Source organism: Camponotus floridanus, unplaced genomic scaffold (genome assembly GCF_003227725.1).
Source record: "Camponotus floridanus strain SB8 unplaced genomic scaffold, Cflo_v7.5 scaffold235, whole genome shotgun sequence".
NCBI lineage: Eukaryota > Metazoa > Arthropoda > Insecta > Hymenoptera > Formicidae > Camponotus > Camponotus floridanus.
In genome coordinates this window covers 197,109-221,703 of record NW_020229365.1, presented here as the reverse complement: position 1 = coordinate 221,703, position 24,595 = coordinate 197,109, and the positions used below count along the sequence as shown (strand labels likewise).

At 28.5% G+C, this 24,595-nt stretch overlaps 1 long non-coding RNA gene and 1 pseudogene across 1 annotated transcript; one reads left to right on the top strand and one right to left on the bottom strand.

Annotated features, from left to right (window-relative positions):
• Nucleotides 1-9,827: 9,827 nt before the first annotated feature.
• Nucleotides 9,828-12,486, bottom strand: LOC112638006 (annotated as a pseudogene).
• A 5,450-nt stretch (nucleotides 12,487-17,936) lies between these two features.
• Nucleotides 17,937-19,223, top strand: LOC112638007. Its single transcript, XR_003122854.1, has 3 exons — nucleotides 17,937-18,402; nucleotides 18,616-18,708; nucleotides 19,177-19,223. It is a non-coding gene; the product is annotated as an uncharacterized LOC112638007 (long non-coding RNA).
• The last annotated feature ends 5,372 nt before the right edge of the window (nucleotides 19,224-24,595 follow it).

Sequence of the window (24,595 nt, the reverse complement as noted above, 5' to 3'; positions counted from 1 at the left end):
TAAATTAAATTACACGTAAATATATTTTCCAGATTGATTGTTCTTATATTTTTTTTCTAAATATATAAGATCATGTAAAATATGTAACGTTAACCTGTTTAATAACAGAGAAAAAAATATATATACATATTGTATACAATAATAAAATTAAAGTGTAAATGAGTGAGTATAATAATACCAAAATGTAAAATAAGTCTTTTTCTGGATAAAAAATAGATAAAGTAAATACAGTACACATACACACACACACACACACACACACACACACACACACACACACAACAGACACACATTTTGTATATTAACTAACTTGCCTGCTGCAAAATATTTTTGAATTTCTAATATTTTATTATCTCGGTTTTTGTTTTTAATACTTGTACGATGGCCATTTTTTTCGATTGCTTTTAGACGTTTTAATTTTAATTCTTCATCAATAATCAATTTTCGTAGGTTATCTATGAATAGTATATTTTGTATCAGCTTGTTTATTTGACACATAAAATTAAAAAAAAATATTAATAAAGCAACATTACCTAAGAAATTCCAGATATTTCCATGAGCTTTGTCGAACTTTCTGCTTACTACGTTATGGAAATTTTCTGTTATATTATTTGTTCTTGCAGGACAATCATAAACACTGATTTTTGATGCTAATGATAACCAAGTCTTGCGTACATATGCTAAGAAATCATTAATAGCAGGATATTCATGAGAAATTTGATTAACTTCGAGTTGTATAAAAGAAAGTGCTTCCTCAAAACAATCGGAAGGAATCAATGCCATATCCAGTAAGCAAAAAATTATTACCACAACGTTATTATAATGATATTCACTAACATAGTAATGTTGTCAAGTATGTAGTTTTTAACATTGTATGCAACATCATTATGAACAAACTTTGACACCAATTTAGAGGTTTCGATAATGTTGAAATAACATTTTCTATGACGTTACAAGTAATATTGCATTAATGTTGTTTTAACATTCTGATAATATTTTTCATAAAATTAAATCAATAATAAAATAACATTATTATCAACATCTACATAACTTAATATTAATATCACAGTAATATTAATTCTAATATTAATTTAATTGATTTTTATTATTTTATAAATATTATATATAACATGTTTTCAATAATTTTTCAATATTAATAGAATGTCTAAATATATATTGTATTTTTGTATTTCTAAATATTATTTTTATCGTTTAATAAGGAATAATAATACAAATATATATACATATAAAGTACAAAAAAATATTTTTTTATTTCTATGTAATTAAATACAAAATTATTAATTAAATACAAAAAATGTATTATAAAATTAGGTACTTTTTCGATACCTCAAAATACAAAAAAAATACTGAGAAACAAAAAAAAATAAAAAATATATTAAACTAAAAAAAATATTCAAAAACATAAGAAAATATTAACAAAATATATAAAATGTAATAAAATATTATAAATCTAATAAATATATCTAATAAATATTATATAATAATAAATATATCTAATAAATATTATAAACTTATATTTGCTTCATTGCAGTGAAATCAAATTATTAATTATATTTATCTCATTGCACTTCTTTGAAGACTATTTTAAATATAATAATATAAAATATAATTTAAATTAAATATTTTAATTCTATATTTATATCTTATAATTATAAGATTTCTTCTCACTTTTCTTTTCCTGGAAAATAAAATTCAATTAGTGAAAAACTTATAATAATCCAATTTTAGTTTATGTAATATATGTAATGTATTTGTAAGAATATTTGAAGTAATTAATTAACACTCTGTGTTAATTAATTACTTCAAATATTTTATTAACACAACTATTAACATAACTATTTTTTTATTAACACAATTGTTAAGAAAAATGATAATGTCTGGATTCAACATACTTTCTCTCTTTTGCTTACGGACGTTTGCAAAACGAAACCACTCCATCACCAATTGTTCGAAATCTTTTTCCGTACTTCGGGGAAATGTTGCCTTAAACGCTTCTGGAATAAGAAAAATTTTTATGTTATATATGTAGCATAAAATTCTATAGGCTTTTCTCAATATATCCCATCCGTTAATTGTAAAAAAATTAGAAATATAAAAAACAATTACAGATTCTGATACCACAACCAATATGTAATATAAATTTATTTACTTTTTATACTTAGCATAATATGAGTATCTCCTATCTTGAAATTATTTTTCTGTCCCGTCCACGAACACATACAGGCCAAATTATCATTAAATGTTGCAGCTAAAGCTCTTCTAACAAAGTCTTTTTCATTTTTCCCACCAATTTGTAATATTTTATTCACCTAAAAAATGTTTAAAATTAAAACTATGTTTATATAAAATTTATTGATAAACGAATTTACTTACTACTTGCATAAAAGCTTCTTCCCATACAGCATGGAATATTCCATGAATGTTCTGTGAATATTTTCTAGAATATTCGTGAATATCTTATGAATGTTTCATGAATGTGTAAGGAACATGCGATGTCCCGCTTTGAATGTTCCTAGAAATTTGTATAAATATTCGCGAATAATCTATAAATATTTAATGAATATTTACGAATATTCCATTTTTTTAAATATTCGGAAATATTCACAGAATATTCATAGATTTTTTTAGAAATATACAAAATAAAGCATTGCACATTATATGTACATTCATAGGATAATCATAGAATGTTTGCGAATATCGTAAAATACTTCTACGGAATATTCTAAGAACATTTACAAATCATTCAAGAACATATTTATGGAACATTCAGTGCGGGATATCAAACGTTCCATAGAAGTTCTTAGAACATTTGATATCCCGCTTTGAATGTTTCATAAATGTTCTTGAATAATCTTTAAATGTTCAATTAATCTTCATTCAATGAATTTCAATCTTCAATTCACAGTTTAATACGGGTATAAGAATATATATATTCTTATACCCGTATCTAACTACGCATTGAAGATTGAAGATTAAAGATTAAAATTAGACAAATACAAGATATAAGATCGTATTTAATTGACCGTACTAACATTAGGTTTGTTCTTTTTAGCTGACCTAGTGCTGCACTGGGACTGCACTAGAACTGGCGAGTTCACAGAAAATTCTGTCAGTGCACGAATGCAACAAAGAATAAAAAGAACGGTTCAAGTACAGTAACTAATATGGCGTACCAAAATATAAGAAACATAAATAATGCGCTGATAGCAGAATCATCTGATGAAGAAGATTTATTTGCAATACCAGAACCATTATTGTTACCAATATTAAATGAAGATGATGATGATGGTAAATTTAATCAATTAAAATAAAACAATTATTTATATAATAGTAAGAAAAATCTAACCTATTCTAATGGCATCAGATCTTAACGAATTGCAAATATTCCATGCAATTTTTGGAATTATCCAAAGAGTAGACCACGTGAGGATAAATAATTATGTAGAAAATATTGTACGAAATTATGATAATATCGATTTCATCATGCACTTCAGGTTATCTAGGCATGTAGTATATAGAATGATAGATGAGTTCAGCGCATCTGAGATATTTACTTCTCTGCAAGGTTTATTTAATATTTTATTTATTTAGATTTATTATGATTATTATATATAAATATTATACATATATTACATATATATCATTTTTGTAGGTGACGTAGGACGTATTAATATAACAGCAGAAAGGCATATACTTTGTTATCTTTGGTTTGTAGGCCACGAAAGTGCATCCTATCGTGATGTTGCTGATAGGTTTGGAATAACTTTAAGTGCTTTATATAACATTATTACCAGAGTAACAGATTTTATATTACTTTTCGCAAATAATGTAATTAAATATCCAAATGCAATTGAAAAAGCAGAAACAGCTGCATTTTATCAAGATTCAAAAGGATTTCCTGGTGTAATTGGTAATATTTATTTATATTTATATATCTTGTTATTATATTAATAGTTTTATTTATATATATATGTGTGTGTATATATATATATATATATATATATTCGTATTTTTTTAGGGGCAATTGATGGCTCACATATCAGAATAGATAAACCTGGCGAAGATCCTGATTCTTATATTAACAGAAAACAATATTTTTCGATACATATCCAAGGAACAGTAAATCATCATATGAAATTTATTGATGTATTTATTGGATATCCTGGATCTGTGCATGATGCCAGAGTATTCAAAAATTCATCATTACGTAATGACCTCCATGAACTTTGCGGTAGTAAGTAAAAAGAATTACAAAACAAATTACGAAAAAGGAAAATCGACAATATTATATATTTCAATGTTATATATAATTTATTTTTTTGATTTTTTAGATAATTATTATTTGTTAGGAGATAGTGCATATCCTTGTTTGACACACTTAATGGTACCTTATAGAGATAATGGTCATTTAACACGGGCACAACGAAATTTTAATAGAAAATTAAGTTCTTGCCGTGTTATAATAGAAAATGCATTTGGATGCCTCAAACAGCGATTTCGACAATTGTATCACCTAAAATTAAGAGATATTGTCAGAATGGTACGTGTGATACATGCATGTTGTGTACTTCACAACATGGCGAATGTGGAAGATATGGAATTTTTTGAACCACCTATAAATAATGAATATCCTGACATGGCAGCGCTGGGTCATGTTCAAGAAATGGATATACAAAGGGAACATGATAATGGAATACATATTCGTGATGAATTATGTCACAGAATATCTGGTGAATAGATAAGTAAAGTAATCAGAGTAGTAATAAGGTAATTTGTAATAAAAATAAACAATATATTGTATATATTTAAACATAAATTTGTATTTTTTTTATTAATTACTTTTATAATTTATATAAACTTTTATAATTTAATGAACACAATACTAAATAAAATTGTTCTTTCTATATGAAAGTTTTGTATCCTTACTTTCTCCAATATCTCGCCAGTGTATCTTTATTCTCAATTAATATTGCAAACAAACAATAATTAATATCTTTATTCTCAATAAATATTGCAAACAAAAAAATTTATATATATAGATAATATAATAAAAATATTTAATTCTTATATAAATATATGCATGTGTAACAGTAAAAAAAGAAAACAAAATTTATATTATTAATAAAACAACTTATAAATTATATAACTGAAAAAAACAAAAATAAATACTGCTGTGCATACTACTTAAATATTATTTTAAATAATATCTTATTCAGTCTTTCTTGAAATAAGTTCTCGCAGCAATTCATTTCGTTCTCGCCTTAAATTATTTGCAATTATTAATTGCTCTTTTATCGTGTTTGTCATCTCTTCATAAATTCTTCTTATTTGCTTATATTCATTCAACATTTCTTTTTGTATATTTACTTTTTCATTTTTTTCAACTGAAATATTCTCCGTAAGTCTATCCAAAGTTTTTTGGCACTTATCTAGCAATCGACCCGTATTGCCTACTTGTTTTCGTTTCTTTGGTAGCTGTGAAATGTGTATGTTTTTTAATCATATTGAATAAAATTATGATAATTTGTCATTAGACTCCAATAATACTTTTTATTTTCTATTATATACCAGCTCGAACACATCGTATCTATATATTTTGGTATCATGTTTTTTGGTTTTGAGGAAAACTGATAACTCAATCACATTAAATGCAATAATATCACACTCAATGTGGATGTTACTGTTGTTGAATGTGGTCGAATTGCTATTTCTTTTCAAAATAAAAAAGATCATAAAAGTATGTAAATACAATATGCCTAATAAAATATCTCAGCCGAAAAGGAAAAGTATTATTGGAGGCCTATATATTTGTCTGAGATTGTAATTTACAGTGTTTTGTGCAGATATATCTTCAAGATTTTGATCTTGTAATCTTGATGTGGTTGCTTCATCATAGTTATTTTCTTCTTGAAGCAATGTAGTTTCATTTTGATTATTTGTGTTCTGTCTGTACAAATTTTCTAAGATAAATATACAGTGTTCTCTCGTGTGATTAAGTTATAAAAGAACTATTATTTAAAAAATATAAATTTTTATTGTTTATATTATGTTAAATTATATATAATAATTATTAACTTCATATTATTTTTTAAATAAAAAAAATTTCAATTTTTTTTATCAAACTTACTCTTCTTCTCTTGCCTCTGTCGGAGATATGCTCATTCGAGCAATTCTTGTTACAGTGCCTTCTTTTCCTGATACTGCCAAAGGTTCTATGTTATGTTTGTAGCCAAGTAATTCTGTTAATTCTCTGTGTAACAAAAATAAGTACATATATCTTATTAATATATTTTATATTTGTTATATTTATATTTTAATATACACTTATATACAAATCTAAATAATATAAATTCATATTTACGTCTCATAGAAACATGTTACACGTCCTCTGCCTGTCTGTTTATTATTAAATTTCATATTTTTATATGATCTCTCAAGTGATTTCCACTTATTTTCCACTTGCATTATGGTGAGATCAAATCCATGACATTTCATGTTTTCACAAATTGTCTGCCATAACATTTTTCTTGTCTTGATCTTTCTATTAATTAATAGTTCTCTTTTCTCTTTATATAATTCTAAAAATAATTTTGTACTGGCATCTGTCCAATTAAATGTTTTATTTACATTTAAAGATGAATGATTTTCTTTATCTACTTCACTGTTATGCAATTTGACAAATATGCATTTCTCTCCAACAGTACACTGAAGGGTTTCACAATTAAAATCGATTTCTTTATATTCTACTTGAAAACTTAAACCACCTACAAATATATTATTATATATTATTATACATAAAAACATGTTAAGTTTAATATTTATTCACTTGGTTATAGATTGAATACCTTCAGAGATACATGTAACGAATCCATCCTTATTAACTAAAATATTGCCTGCTGCATCTCTTGATATGTATCCGATTTCCATATTTTCAAAGTTTTCCATATTTGTATGGATAATTTCTATATATATATATATATATATATATATATATATATATATTAAATATATTAATTATAGTAATTATACAGTAATTATAATATAGTAATATAGTATTTATATATATAAAATTATATATATAAAATAATATAGTAATATAGTAATTATATATATAAAATTATATATATAAAATAATATAGTAATTATACAGAAATTATATATATATATATATATATATATATATATTTAATTTCTGATAATTCTAATTGTATAATTTTCTAATATATATATTAGAAAATTATACAATTAGAATTATTAGAATTATTATATGTAAAAAATATATTTATCAAATTATGAGGTATTTTATACACAATACTTCTACTTATATTATTTATTTTACTTACGATATTTATGTTAAATGTTATTAATATCTATATCTTTTATATTAATGTTACACTGGGTCTATTCGTTTTAGCTGCACTACTGCACTAGTGCAATAAGTTAGAAAAAGACAAACATACTTTCTTTCACTCTAACTAATTGCACTAGTGCAGCAGTGCAGCTAAAATGAACAGACCCACTATTACTGTTACCGATTTCTTTTTATCACAATTATTTGAATCAGAGGTTAAATACACTATTGTTTATGTTTTATGTACGTCGCCATATTGAACTACACCGCTGCACTACCTCAAGACCTAGGGCAGGCAGTGCAGTGAACTGTTGTACTAAACAGAACTGTACTGCTAAAAAGAACAGCAGCATCTGACGTCACTTCCGCTAAAAAGAACGTTTCAGTGTACACTTTCTGAACTGGTGCAGCCAGTTCAGCTAAAAAGAACAAACCTATTATATTAATGGTTGAAGATTGAACATTGAAGATTGAAGATTGAAGATTAAATATTAAAATTTGACAAATTAAAATAAAAGGAATTTAAATTTCTTTGTCCTGAGTGGTCAAATTTCTATCTCTAATCTTAAATTTCAATCTTTAATGCATAGTTTGATACGGGTATAAGAACCCAGAAAACATTTTGCGCGTAAATATCTAGCAAGTCGCGCACAAATATGGTTCATATCGCGCAAGCAAAACCCTATCCCAGTGCGTCGTCATAGCGGTAGTAAAACGCTAGCACATTTTGCGCGTGAACTCAATAAGCGATATGTACGCAAAACGCTAGCACACTTTGCGCGCGATCTCAATAAGCGATATGCACGCAAAACGCTAGCACATTTTGCGCGTGAACTCAATAAGCGATATGTACGCAAAACGCTAGCACACTTTGCGCGCGATCTCAATAAGCGATATGTACGCAAAACGCTAGCACATTTTGCGCGCAATCTCAGTAACCGATATGTACGCCTGTTGCTTGCATATGATGCTGCAAAGTTTGCGCGATTTGAGAGTCATATGCACATGCGAGTTGAAAGCGATATGTAGAGACGGCGTCATTATATAATATGTCTTCCTATTTTATATAGTATACGTTACGTTTATACGTAACCTGTAATATGTTACGATAAACGTAATGTATACTATATAAAATAGGAAGACATATTATATAATGACGCCGTCTCTACATATCGCTTTCAACTCGCATGTGCATATGACTCTCAAATCGCGCAAACTTTGCAGCTTCAAATAAAATTAGATATACTCTGAAATTACTATATAAATTTTAATATTATATATAGAAACGTTATATATCATATATTTGTTTATATTGTATAAAAATATAATGTCTCTGTAAAAAAAGTAATATGTAAACAATTGAAGACTATCATATATACCACGTTATAATTATATAATATAATTATTTTAAATAAATAATAATATAGGCTCTACTGTGTATCACACAAATTTTGAATTTAAAAAGCCAAATAAGAGCCGAACGCGAATGGTGATGCGTAAAGTTTCATAGAAAATTATTTTTCTGCGAAACTAAATTACTGTGCACAAGGCACAATTTTTCTTGGTACATCACCAAGACGATTTAAATAATCTCAAAACTGAGATTATTTAAATCGTCTTGGTGATGTACCAAGAAAAATTGTGCCTTGTGCACAGTAATTTAGTTTCGCAGAAAAATAATTTTCTATGAAACTTTACGCATCACCATCCGCGTTCGGCTCTTATTTGGCCTTTTAAATTCAAAAATTTGTGTAATTATTTTAAATATATATGTACAAATTATAACACATACAATTTCAGTCATGCAATATTGTATATAATTATATCATTGACTACATTTACACGGCACCTTTAATCGGGTTTAGTAAGAACCGTAGTTATAATTACTAACGTAAAATGTATAAACGTTAGGTTAGTCCGGTGTTATAACTCCAGTTGTTCTTACTCTACACCTGTTGACGAAGAAGTGTAGAATTATAAATCCGGTTTTAAAGAAACGTGTAAACACTTCAAGTTGTTACGCTCGTATTGCCAACTAAATAAATTTCTATTATTTTCGCCATATTTCTTTGTTTGACAGAAGTCCGTTCGGTTATAACATCTGTGATTAAATTAAAATCTTTGCGTGTAAACGGATATCACTTTTCAGAAGTTACAACTACGGTTCCTATTAAACTGCATTAACGGTTGTTATGTAAACGTAGTCATTACCTACATTATAATCATTTTTAACAATTTACCACTTTTCACAATGGCATACATACAATAAGCAAATACATGTATACGTTTTTACATAATATTAAATTTTATATAGCAATTTAAGAATATATTTTATTATATAAACGGATCTATCGTATGGATAGAAAAGGGATTCCGCAAAGAAAAAAAAGCATTCTTTATAAAATAAAACAAAAAACTATATATATACTTAATTAAAAATAAGTAGGAACATATATGTATATATAAATTCTAGCGTTTTATTAATCAAGCGACGCGGGAGCGTCGCGACGCCAAGTACATATAATTTTTTTTACAATATGCATGAATTCACTTTTCTTTTTACAATTGCATGAATTCACTTTTCTTTATAAAACTTTGCGTAAGAGTAATGTGATAATAAAATAAATGTGATAATAAAAAATAAAATAAAATAAAAAAACTCACGTTCTACTAACTCTATTCATTGCTTTTTTTTATCACAATATGAAGTTTATAGTAGATAAAATAAGATTTTTTCCAACATTTAAACTTTAAACGAAAATCTTCAACTTATAATAAAAATTTACTTGACGGAGATCTTCTTCGCTATTCGTCTTATTTTAATTTCTTCGATCCATACGCTGTTGATGTCGGTATCGTTGTTTAGCTGAGCGTAATGCTTCCGATACATAATATTTAAACTCAGCCGTTGTTAATTTTGAATGTACGGAAGTAGCATCTAAAATAATAATATTTATTTTAAATAACTAACAGATATTTAAAGTAATTATCTATGATTTAATTACAATTTATTATAGATTTTTTTTATACAAAATTTATTTTGAAATATACATTTATATATAGAGCATCTCGAAATTCAACTACAATAAGTTTATAATATCAACATTCTCTTGAAAAATTAAGCAATAAAAGTATATATGCATATGTATATATTTGCGGTTATTTAGTGTAAGAAATAATTTTTATGATGTAAGAATTTGAAGTCAGAATTTTTTTAAAGTAAGAATTTAAAGTCAATTACAGGCTATACATTTAGAAAGTTGCTTATCCGTGAATCACATATATGCGATACCAATATTATTGCATATGCAATTCACGAATAAGCGATCGTATAAATATGATCTACAAGGGGTCAAATTTAAGACCTTATATCTAAATAATCATTATATTAAAAATTCTAAATAATTTTATTACTTCATTTTTCGAGATCTTTACTGTAATAATCTTATTTTTTATGCTTGAATTAAGATAATTTTATACGAGTATTATTGCAAATTTATTGTCGTTGAATATACAGGGTGTTTCATAAAGATTGTGCCAACGTTCGTGAGCAAGTAGAGCATAATAAACTGAACAGAAAAGTCCTTTTTTTTTACTTTGCAATTTTCGCATATTTATTAAAATATTAATTAAGATAAATTGGCAAATAAATGCGCGTTTCGCGCAATTAGACTATAAGATGCATGTTCGAGTCGTGTCGGACGGTTTTACCGCTCGCTGCTCGCGTGTACCCCGCATCTCGTCGCACGGCCAAATTTTTCGTTGCCGTGCGACGAGATGCGACACACGCCACTGGCACACGCCCCGAGCATACATCCTACGGTCTAGCCGCACAAAACGCACTTATTTGCCAATATTTTTAAATTAATATCTCAATAAATATTGTGAAAATTGCAGAGTGGTAAAGGACTTTTCTGTTCAGTTTATTGTGTCCTATTTGCTCACGAACGTTGGCACAATCTTTATGAAACACCCTGTATATAAAATATAATTTTGTCGTAGACATACCATATAAAGCATCAATTATTCGTTGATTCGATAACTTTTCCATTGTAGAGCGGTTATTATTATCTTTGCCTGTCCATGTAAATGATAAGGCTACATTTGTAATAAAAATCTCTTTAAACGCCAAATGTATTATTTCTTTTGGATTTCGTCCTCCAATGGATGTAAGGTATTCCACCTATTATAGAGAATATGCATTAACATAATGAAATATTGATTCATTAAAAAAGATAAAGTCACACACACACACAAAATTATTACCATTTCGGTATATATTGTGTCGTCTGACTGATTAAACTCTAATACTGCTTCAACAGTGTGAAACGGGATTATTTTTGGTTTCACAGGTCTTCTATTTATTTTTTCTCTATGTAAGCATTGATTTTTCGTTCTGTTAACAGAAAAATTATAAACAAAGTGTTAAATATTCGATGATTTTCTAATAAAAAATGTTTCTAAAATTCCTTACATTTTAAATAACAAGAGAAAATCATTTTATATGGAAAAAACACTCAATTTGAGTGTTATTTCGAACACTCTGAGTAATATAATGCTCTATTTGAGCGTTACTCTCAAATAAGTTATATTATTGTAACATTGTTGTAACAATGTATAACATATTTGAGAGTAACGCTCAATTCAATGCTCAAATAGAGCATTATATTACTCATTGTCAGTGTTCGAAATAACACTCTCAAATTGAATGTTTTTTCCATAAGAGGTATTAAGTAAACCTTGAAATTTATTAATGACAGATGATTTCTATGTCTTATATAAAAATCTCAAAAAATAAGTTAAAAATTATATTATAGAGACTAGGAATTACTGGTAAAGATAGAGAAAAAATTTCATAAACACAAGTCTATTATTAACATGCAAAAAAGACAGATAAGTTATTTGAAAATTGCAAAAAAATTGTTTCATTACCTGAATTCTGTCATTACGTTTCTCACACATTCCATCACTTGCATTTTAATTTCATTTATAATATTAGTATTTTCCTGCGGAGTATTTTGATGATACGTTATGGTGGGATTAGGATGTTCGTGATTAGAAGTAAGTGTATTAGGTTGTGTATTATAAGTAACATTATTATGAAGTACTGGAGCTGACAGTTAAAGNTGCCCTCTTTACTCCGACCCCCAACTGTGGCAAGTCTTCAATTAAATAGAAACGCCAGTTTATAAAACAATTTTAGAAGCATTAATAATCTGCCGAACCATTATTCGCGTTAATCTCCTTAATAAATCTGGAAGGGAAATTGATAATGTTGTATATATGCAGGGTGGTTCCCACACGCAACACATTTGACAGCCGATATTTTCCGCGTTAATTTTCCTATTGCCGAAAAAAAAATTGTTTGATTATATTTTTCGGGCGGTATCTATGTCGCGGCCTTCCTCCCTCGGCACTCGAAGCGTTGCGGTTACCGCTTCTCATTCGCGCCGCGATAAATAGTTACCGCGCCGCAAAAGTATTTTGTCGTATTGTTTTGCAACTTGCCCACGTATTTCATTTTAAATTTTAACGTGTTAATTCTAACATAAACGCTTGCCTAATTTTTTAACATGACATCATCACAACTTCGGGATGCGCGCTTATTCAAAAGAAGGAGAGACGGAGAGAGAGAGAGAGAGAGAGGGGAGCGAAATAGAGAAACGGAGAGAATATTGTACATATAATCAATATAACATTCTGGTTTATGGATGAATGGCGTTATGAAGCGAAAAGACAGAAAATCTATAAATTGGCGTGACAGTGAATAATAGATTTTTCTGACTTCATTACGCATTATATACCTTAATCAGAAAGTATCACGATTAAACTTTATACATGTATCTCCTCTTCCATATCTCTATTTTTGCTCTCTATTCCCCCCCCCCATCACTCTCTCTCTCTCTCTCTCCCTTTTCACGCGCACACTGAATTTCTAATAGATTTTTTATGTTTGAAATTAACAGTATTAATGTTTTAAACACATATTTAAGTTTGAAATGAATACGTCTGGTAAGGTTTTTTGCAAATAGGAAAGGGCTGCACGCTGTTTATAAAAAAATTTAAAAGCATATAAATTGTGCACTGAGGCGTATTCGTTGTTATTTCTCCTATAATAATCTGGAACGGATTGATAATGTACAATGTTGTATATTATGCAGGGGGTGTTGGTGTCTAAACACACGCAAACACACGACATCATTATTTCGCGTTTATTTTTCCTAACGCCTAAAACAGCAACGTGATAATATTTTTCGGCGCGGTATCTATTGTCGCCGCCTCAGCTCCCTCTCGCCGCTCGAAGCGTGCGGCCTACTGCTTTTCAGTGCGGCCGCGTAAATAGTACCGCGCCAAAAGTATTTGTCACTTTGCTTCTTTCGGGGCAATAGGAAAATGGACGCGGAAAATGATGATAATGCCCCCGCGTGCGGTTGGGACATTCTGCGTATATATACCAAACATTGTTATTTAGGACGAGGAACGACAAATATATACTTATGCACGCCGAAATTATATACCACTTAAATTTGTTTGAATAAACAGGCGTGAAGTCCTCTATCGTTTTGCACTTTGCCGACGTATTCTTTTACAACCTTTAATGTTGTAATTTTTAACCATAAACGCTGTTCCTATTTTAAACATGACTCTATCCACAATTTTCGAAGGGGTTTGCGCGGTTCAAAGAAGGAGAAGAGGAGAGGGAGCGAAATAGAGATAGAGAAACGTATAGAAATATATGTACATATAATTCAATCATATGATACTTTCTGGTTTATGGATGATGCGTATGAAGCGACAGAAAATCTGTAACTTGCGTGACGTGAAAATAGATTTTTTCTTGTTTCATACGCATTATACCTAATCAGAAAGTATCACGATTATATTTATATACATATATCTCTCTCCGTATATCTATTTCGCTCTCTCCCCCCCCCATCAATCTCTCTCTCTCTCTCTCTCTCTCTCTCTCTCTCTCTTTTCACGCGCACACTAAATTGTGATAAATTTCATGTCGAATTAAGCAGTATTAATGTTAAACAACATGTTAAGTTGAAATGAATACGTCGGCAAGTTTGCAAATGATAAAGAGCTGCACGCTGTTTATAAAACAATTTAGAAGCATATAAATCGTGCATGAGCGTATTCTTGAATCGTTATCTCCTTAATAAATCTAGAGTTGAATTGAAATGTACAATGTTGTATATATGCAGGGTGTCCCACACGCAACACACGACACCATCATTTTCGCATTATTTTCCTATCGCCGAAAAAAGTAACGTGATTATATTTTTCAGCGCGGTATCATATGTCGCGCCTCTCCTTCCTCGCACTCGAAGCGTGCGGTTTACCGCTTCTCATGCGCCGCGATAAATAGTACCGCCCGAAAAGTATTTGTCACTTTGCTTCTTCGGCAATAGGAAAATGACGCGAAAATGATGATAATGCCGCATGTCGCGTTGGAACATTCTGCGTATATATACAACATTGTATTATTAGAGAGAACGACAAATATATACTTATGCACGCACGATTTATACCACTAAATTGTTTTATAAACAGCGTGAAGTCCTCTATCGTTTGCAACTTGCCGACGTATTCATTACAACTTTAATGTGTAATTTAACATAAACGCTGCCTATTTTAACATGACATCTATCACAATTCGAGGTGCGCGTCAAAGAAGGAGAGGAGAGGGAGCGAAATAGAGAAATGTATAGAAATATATGTACATATAATTCCAATCATATGATTCTTTCTGGTTTATGGATGATGCGTATGAAAGCGACAGAAAATCTGTAACTTGCGGTGACGTGAAAAATAGATTTTTTCTTGTTTCATACGCATTATACCTAATCAGAAAGTATCACGATTATATTTATATACATATATCTCTCTCCCGTATATCTATTTCGCTCTCTCCCCCCCCCATCAATCTCTCTCTCTCTCTCTCTCTCTCTCTCTCTCTCTCTCTTTTCACGCGCACACTAAATTTGTGATAAATTTCATGTCGAATTAAGCAGTATTAATGTTAAACAACATGTTAAGTTGAAATGAATACGTCGGCAAGTTTGCAAATGATAAAGAGCTGCACGCTGTTTATAAAACAATTTAGAAGCATATTAAATCGTGCATGAGCGTATTCTTTGAATCGTTATCTCCTTAATAAATCTAGAGTTGAATTTGTAAATGTACAATGTTGTATATATGCAGGGTGTCCCACACGCAACACACGACACCATCATTTTCGCATTATTTTCCTATCGCCGAAAAAGTAACGTGATTATATTTTTCAGCGCGGTATCATATGTCGCGCCTCTCCTTCCTCGGCACTCGAAGCGTGCGGTTTACCGCTTCTCATGCGCCGCGATAAATAGTACCGCCCGAAAAGTATTTGTCACTTTGCTTCTTCGGCAATAGGAAAATGACGCGAAAATGATGATAATGCCGCATGTCGCGTGTGGAACATTCTGCGTATATATACAACATTGTATTATTAGAGAGAACGACAAATATATACTTATGCACGCACGATTTATACCACTAAATTGTTTTATAAACAGCGTGAGTCCTCTATCGTTTGCAACTTGCCGACGTATTCATTTCAACTTTAATGTGTAATTTAACATAAACGCTGCCTATTTTACCATGACATCTATCACAATTCGAGGTGCGCGTCAAAGAAGGAGAGAGAGAGGGAGCGAAATAGAGAAATGTATAGAAATATATGTACATATAATTCAATCATATGATTCTTTCTGGTTTATGGATGATGCGTATGAAGCGACAGAAAATCTGTAACTTGCGTGACGTGAAAAATAGATTTTTTCTTGTTTCATACGCATTTATACCTAATCAGAAAGTATCACGATTATATTTATATACATATATCTCTCTCCGTATATCTATTTCGCTCTCTCCCCCCCCCCATCAATCTCTCTCTCAGTCTCTCTCTCTCTCTCTCTCTCTCTCTCTCTCTCTCTCTCTCTCTCTCTTTTCACGCGCACACTAAATTGTGATAAATTTCATGTCGAATTAAGCCAGTATTAATGTTAAACCACATGTTAAGTTGAAATGAATACGTCGGCAAGTTTGCAAATGATAAAGAGCTGCACGCTGTTTATAAACAATTTAGAAGCATATAAATCGTGCATGAGCGTATTCTTGAATCGTTATCTCCTTAATAAATCTAGAGTTGAATTTGTAAATGTACAATGTTGTATATATGCAGGGTGTCCCACACGCAACACACAACACCATCATTTTTGCATTATTTTTCCTATCGCCGAAAAAGTAACGTGATTATATTTTTCAGCGCGGTATCATATGTCGCGCCTCTCCTCCCTCGGCGCTCGAAGCGTGCTGTCTACCGCTTCTCATGCGCCGCGATAAATGCCGAAAACTATGTGTACGTCTTTTTCTTAAAATATTATTTGTAAGAGTTTGCTGATTGAAGGTTCGCAAGCTTTTTGACAATCGAAACCCAGCGATGCAAATGTAGAGATGAGAAGAAGCCGTTGCGAATTCCGAAAAGATACCGAACGCAGTCATATACAAATCTGATTGATTTCGTAAGCAGCTTCTTGTCATCTCTACATTCGCACTGTCGGATTTCAACTATCAAAGTGTGTTTCCGAATATCCAGTAGACAAATTCTTTAGAAACAATATTTTGAGAAAAAGACGTACGTGATAGGTACTTTTCTATTATTTATATATCTTCTATGTCATTTTTACACTTTATTTCTCTAATTAATTTATATTTTATGCTCATAATATATTCACGATATAATTAATATCTTTATATAATTTGTTATGTTTTTACGTGAGTTCTGATAGCTGAGCTATATTATATATTAATGAGTATAATTCTCGAAGCTATGACTAGAATATAATATCAATTTATAATTTAATGCCTAATCCTTTTTACGTAAAGATGTAAACTCATATCACGTTATGTAAAAGTCTAGTTAAATAAGTGTTTTTTAGGTAAGAAATCAATTATATATGTGTGGTTAAAGTTTTAGTTATTGTTGTTCAATTTTGTGCGTGTGTTATTTGTTCTGATTTATTAATGTTCATAGTTTTACTTTGATTAAAGTTTCCTTTTATATAATAGACGAAATCAACTAATGCAAGACGAAAATGAAAGCAATTAAAACATTCGTAAGGTGCATAATTTTTTTGCTGTCTTTACAGTTTGGGTAGTCCGTCGTCGTCCGTAAATAAGAACAGACGTGTGACCGAACGTGTTTTCTAAACTCTGTTTTTGAGTGCCACTAAATATTTACCGAATTATCGAATTATTAGATTTGCTTTGTCAATGAAAAAGTAATGTGTAAATATGTAAAGGAAGAAATAATATGTGTAAATATGTATATACAATAATGAAACTGACATACTATCCTATCTCTGATTGTTGAGGTTATGGCTTGAGGTTAGTTGGTGATGACATATCTTGTATTATGAGTATACATAAACTTAGGTGCATTTGTATTAATGTATAAAGTAATGTGAAAGTCGTATATATAATATAGTATACATTTTTATTTTTCAGAATAAATTTTTTTAGAAAGCTGTATTGTACATAAAGTATATAAACAAGGATGACCTCATATATTTCATTATTTGCTGTCGACAAAGATAAATACTGATCTCCGAGGACCTGTGTTTTAATGCATAAATTTTACCGACAATGCAACGCAAGTCAGTCAATAACTTTGCATGATACAACATTAAGGAAACATGTAGCAACACACTGCATTCAATTTGATCTGAATGTTACTGATGTTTCGGATATTGCCATATTTATGAGTTATGTTGATGAAAATACATGGAGATATTTAGAACCATAGCAAGCTGAGATATATTGTAAATGTTTCCATTATTTAGAAACTGTGTCACAAGGAAATGCATAGATTATGGATAATAAATATGCATCGGACAATGACTCTGAAATAGAAAATAACTTATTCAATTTGGTAACAATAATACTGATGAATCAAGTAATATTATATTTGCTTAAATCATTATGTAAGACATAGAACTTATAACATTAATATTTACATGATTTACATTTTTAATTGGTTTTATGTTGGCTTGATGCTTATGTAATTTATACTTAAGTATTCTTCTTGTATATCATTATGATATAATAATGATGTAATAATAATGAAACATTAATAGCATTATGATATGATGATATTTTAATTTCATGAATGTTTTAATAACTATAGTTTATTGTAGATGTTTCATTGTGTGAGATACCAAAGCATTTCAAAAATTTGACAAGCAAACGTATGAATAAGGTAACCGGAAATGGTAAACGGAAATGTAGTAGTAAGTAATTTTCCTTATCTATTTTCAATCCATAATTGTACAAATTACGACTGTACAAAATTCAGTTTATTTTATTATTATGTTAATATTCGTTCTTAAAAATGATTTCGTTTAAATATTTTCAATATAACTCTTAACATTTCATATTAGATTAATGCCTGCAAGTACCTAATTACTTTTTTCTTTCTTTTTTTATCACCGAAATATATAACTTAGTTCTGTTTACATAACCTATAACTTTTTTCTAATATTTATTCTAAAAATATTTATAATTACTATTCAAAAATAAAAAAAATAAGTAAAATAAAAAAGCATCATTATTTAAATAATTTATTATCATTAAATATGGAATATAAGAATGTTTGATCATAGCAATCAACATTATTTTTATGTCAAAGTTGAGAACCAATAATATAATTATTTCGTGCTTGTTAAATTATTTCAATAATATTCTCTATGCTCGTTTAGAATCTTCTTATGGAAAAACGAAAAAGATACAATGGACAGAAGATGAGAAAAAAAGCAGCACTTTCTGCATTTGCACAACATATGGGAAATCATACACTGTCGTCTCTAAAAAAGATCTAAGAAATAAAGAAAAAATATATTTCTTTGGCTCGTACATTGCCGCAAATCAATACGTGGTAGAATAAAAAAACCCTGCAACAACAATAGTGTAAGAGTTTGCAATTTCATACAGAACATTTTATTAATCCTTGTAAAAAATTCTGTTTTTTTAAAGACAATATAAAACGTTTTCATATTACTTTAGTCTTAAATTTTTTAATTAAAATGTATATAATTTAATATTTTAATATATAACTCTTTAAATATAATTTTATATGTACATACACAGTATAACTCTTATTCATTATCTTCCCTATTTTGCTTTTTTACCTTTGTAGTAATATATGTATGTTGAGATATGCTAATATATATTATTGTTGTGTGTATTAGTTTGCCAATGCCATAGATGCTCATAAGTAAATCTTATTCTATTTTTTGGTTTTAGTTTAATTGCCTCATTCTAGTAGGACCTTGTGAAGGCGTTCAACTCAAGATTAACGTTGCACACACCTAGATCATCAGATACACTGAATATCTTCAATAGAATCAGAGAACCTGAATACTGCTGTGCTTAGCAATGAGAAGTGGATATAATGTTTGACGGAACAGATTCAGTACAAAATGAAATTTATAAAGTGATATGTTCCCGAAGATGTATCTTATTAAACATCTCATAGGTTTCCATATATATGAAGCGACAGAAAATTTATAATTCACGTAATTACATTTTACAGATTTTCTGTCACTTCATACGCATCATGTGTGAATCAAAAAGTACCACATAGTTAAGTTAAATATACGTATCTCTCCGTTTCTCTTTCTCAATCTCTCTCATTTACCAGCATTTGATGTAACATCGGTCATTTCCTTATTACAACCTTTGTTTGGCACAGATTCATTATTGTTTCTATCGTTTCCATCTACAGATATGTGAGATTTACCTGTATTTAATGAAACATCAATTTTTTTAGTGTTATACTCCTTGTTTAGTATCACAGACTCATTGCCTTTGTTTTTATCAATAAGTTTTATAGAATTAATATCCGTGAGAGTAAAAATACATGAATATCGCATACATATGATAAAATATAAGTATTACAAATATTATCGATATGAGTTAAACTTACCACAAAATTTTGGGAAATCAGTTCTTTTGCATGATATGATGCGGTAATATGATGTGATTTATTTGTTATAATATTTTTGTAATATCTTGCAATATATCTTTATTATCTATAATATTAAAGAAATGTCTGTTAATGAAATAAGAAATTGAGAATATATTTTAATGAAATAAGAATATATTTTAATGTATTCTCAATTTCTTATTTCATTTGTAGATGTATTTCTACGTCTATAATTTTATTATATTGTGAACGCATCGTTATTGTTTATTATTTATTCTTAGGTTTATATATATATATATATATATATATTTGTAATGTAATATAAATGTTAATTACATGCAATAATAATAATATGAAATATTGATATGAAACATATATTCAACTTACCATTTTTCGCTAAAATAGTTGCTGGGTAGCTTTGTTTATCACTATATATAGCATTTGTAATATTTTTTAAGTCGTAATTTGATTAAATTTGCACACATAATAAATATCATCATAGAACTTTGCTAATCTGTACATATTTAAATTTTAGTACTATCATATAATATGTATTTAGTAGTAGAATAAATATTATATTTTAATACTTCAATCTTGTTCACATATTCTTTATCTATATAGAATTTTTATGAAAAAACATTCAGAAAAACCAAAAAAAAATATATATATATTATTATCATATATTACATATCATTATCAAATGCTACATGAATATAACCTGTACAACCAAAGTTATTGAGTTTTATACATAAGGTTTCAGTGTAATTACTGTTATTTACATATTTTTTCCTTCATGTATTTACTACGAAATACATACAGCGTGTGTCAAAAGTTCCGGGACGGCTGGATAATTTGAAAAATACGCATCGCAGAGTAAAATGACCTAGACAAAAGTTGAAGGATTTTTCCCGGGCAATCCGACGGTGACCTTAGATTTGACCTTGGATAGTCATTTGAAGGTCACATAAAGATTACCTTTAATTTCTTAAATGGAACCCCCTATTTTTCATTGCATATTCTTGTAGCTTATCTCGAGAGCTTTCCAAAACACTATAATTAAGTACCTTTTTATTAAGTACTTTTTGAGTTATAAGGCTTGAAATAATTTCTTAATTTTACATAAACCATAAAATATCTAGTAAACCATTCATTTTTCGATTATCTTACCTTCATACTTTTATGTACAAAATAATGAGAGGAATCAATTGGTGTAAAGAAAACACATAGTTGTTTCTAAGAAAAATATGTAATTTGCAATTAACAATTCCATATTTTTTCTTAAAAACAACTGTATGTTTTCATTACACCAATTGATTCCTCTCTTTATTTTGTACATAAAAGTATGAAGGTAAGATAATCGAAAAATTAATGGTTTACTAGATATTTTATGGTTTATGTAAAATTAAGAAATTATTTCAAGCCTTATAACTCAAAAAGTACTTAATAAAAAGGTACTTAATTATAGTGTTTTGGAAAGCTCTCGAGATAAGCTACAAGAATATGCAATGAAAAATAGGGGGTTCCATTTAAGAAATTGAAGGTAATCTTTATGTGACCTTCAAATGACTATCCAAAGTCAAATCTAAGGTCACCGTCGGATTGCCCGGGAAAAATCCTACAACTTTTGTCTAGGTCATTTTCCTCTGTGATGCGTATTTTTCAAATTATCCAGCCGTCCCGGAACTTTTGATACACGCTGTATATGAGATTTCCATATAAAATCTGTTATACTTAATCACATATTGTTCTGTCCCCTCCCGCATCATCTTAAGAAAACATTGCAATAATTAAATGATTATAATAGTTAAGGTGATGCCGGAATGACATTTATTTTATCAGGTTTTATCAACCGAAAAGTGAGGTTAGATTCGACTAAAAATCTATAAACTAATACAGATTGTTTTATTATTTGAAATATAGATAACGCGAGATATAGTCGAATCTAACCTCACTTTCTCGATCGATAAAACATTTGGTCAGCATCCCCTTAATGTGGCAAAAGGATTTATCAATCTGTATAGTCAATCAAAATTTATTTAAAAATAAGAAGTTATAATTATTAATTATATAAGTCATTTTATTTTATTTAAGTTATTTTTAATGAAAAAGAAATAATTTTATTATATGTCGAATATTATATTTTCAATTCTTTGATAATTTCTTTTACTGTTGTCAAAATCGCCAAAAAATAAATATAGTGTCGTCAAAGTATACAGTGTCGTCAAATTTATCAATTCTCCGTTTCGGGTTAGTTTGACGACGTCGCCAAAGTATACGATTGATCGGTAAAATTTTGACGACCGTCGTCAAAATAGCCCAAAAGTCGTCGAAATAGACAAGTGTTACGAAAAATTGTCGTCAAAGTATACGATTGACATATATATATATATATATATATATATATATATATATATATATATATATGTATATATATACACACATATACACAGCTATATACAGGGTGTCCCGAATTTAAATGTCATAACTTCGGGAGCATGTAGGGGATCGATAAACTAAAAGAAAAAGTGGTATAGAGATATGCTCGTTTTGGAGAAAATCGCAAAAAACATAAAACGTAGTTTTTATTTCTATACTTATTTATTACTTTTTAATTCATATTTATTCATTTTTTTTATTTATTTATTTTTTTTAAATAAATATGAATTAAAAAGTAATAAATAAGTACAGAAATAAAAACTACGTTTTATGTTTTTTGCGATTTTCTCCAAACCGAAGCAAAAACGAGCATATCTCTATACCACTTTTTCTTTTAGTTTATCGATCCCCTATACGCTCTCAAAGTTATGACATTTTAATTCGGGACACCCTGTATATTTGATATACATATATATATGATTTATATAATAAGCGCTACATATTTTAATACCATAACACCTTAATGATAATTAGCTGAGTTAAAATTATATAAGTAGTAATTCTCATTGAAAGTCATTTAAACCATTTTGCTATTAATTTCTTTGATTGCATTTTATAAATGTATATATTTTTTTAGAGTTCCTATTTAGCGTCTTTAGGAAGCAATAATATATCTTCCCGAACAAATCGAATGTTAAAGCTTCTTTTTACCAATGATCTCGCATCTCAATATAACTTTTTTAGACAACAAAAACTTGCATTTAGTAAATTGCAGTTGTGTAAATGTATCATAAATAAGTATTTGCATATTGGAAACAAATATTATTTATTGAAAGCCTTATTTTTTGAAAGCCTTATTTTTTGAAAGCCATTAAATTTAATGATTTTTCTTTCTTAATGTTTATATGTTTGAAGATTAATTCTATATGGTATCAGATTATTGGTCTAAAATTTCTTGGCTTAAAATTTTACGAGAATAAATCGTTGAATTATTAGTGTATCAATTACTGTAAAAACTTGACATTTTCTCTAAAAGTTTTTTCAACGATTCTAAATTTTAATTTAATTGCTCTTTTAAAATTTTTCGGAAAAATTAAGAATTAGAAAATTTTAAAAATTATCTTACTATTACTACTATTATTTCGTGCTATACAATTTTTCAAATATATTATAAATTGTTATTCAATTAAATCTATTAAATCATAATTTTTAAATCATAATTTTTTCTCTAACATAGTTTAAGCTTAAAAATATGTAATTGTTTTTGTAAGAGTCTGCTTCTAAAGAAACAGTTTTTCAGTTAGTATTAAAAATATTTAAGGCTTTGCGCGAGCACACACACACACACACACACACACTCTCTCTCTCTCTCTCTCTCTCTCTCTCTCTCTCAATATCATTAAAATATGCCAGCGGTATATCAAATAAATTTATATATTAAATTTGTGTTTACACTTTTTCAAAATATTTTTTGTTAATTTCAAATTATTGATAGTTTTTTAGAAAGATATTTAGAAATCAAAATACTTGTTAAAAATAAAAAACTTGTTGTTATTATTGTATTATTTAATATTATTATTTAATGTATTATTTAATATTAAGTGCTAAGTCTTTAATATTAAGTGTTAAGTCTTTAATATTAAATGTTAAGTCTTTCATCATAAATATAATCTTTTTTAGAAGCTGCTAAACTTTGTGATACAGAATCTTCGGAAAAACAGGTTGAAGATGCTAAAAAAATATGGCTTAAACATGCTCCACAACGAATGAAAAATAGAAGAGAAACTGTTTAAATAATCTTAAAAAAACTTGAAATT